Genomic DNA, 247 nt, shown 5'->3' with positions numbered 1-247 from the left:
CGAGGTACAGCAGAGCTCCACACCTTAATCTATGGTGTGTAGAAACTCCACCGTTGAAAATACATAAGAACAAGGTCTAAGAATGGCCGAATGGCCAGCCTCCCAATGAGGGTTCAATCATCAAAACATGATCAAAAGATCCAAAGATTGAAAGATCCCTCTAATACAATAGTAAAAGGTCCTACTTATAGAAAACTAATAGCCTAAGGTTTACAGAGATGAGTAAATGACATAAAAAATCCACTTC

This window comes from Arachis duranensis, chromosome 4, assembly GCF_000817695.3.
Source record: "Arachis duranensis cultivar V14167 chromosome 4, aradu.V14167.gnm2.J7QH, whole genome shotgun sequence".
In the NCBI taxonomy this organism is placed as follows: domain Eukaryota; kingdom Viridiplantae; phylum Streptophyta; class Magnoliopsida; order Fabales; family Fabaceae; genus Arachis; species Arachis duranensis.
This window is presented reverse-complemented; position numbering follows the sequence as displayed.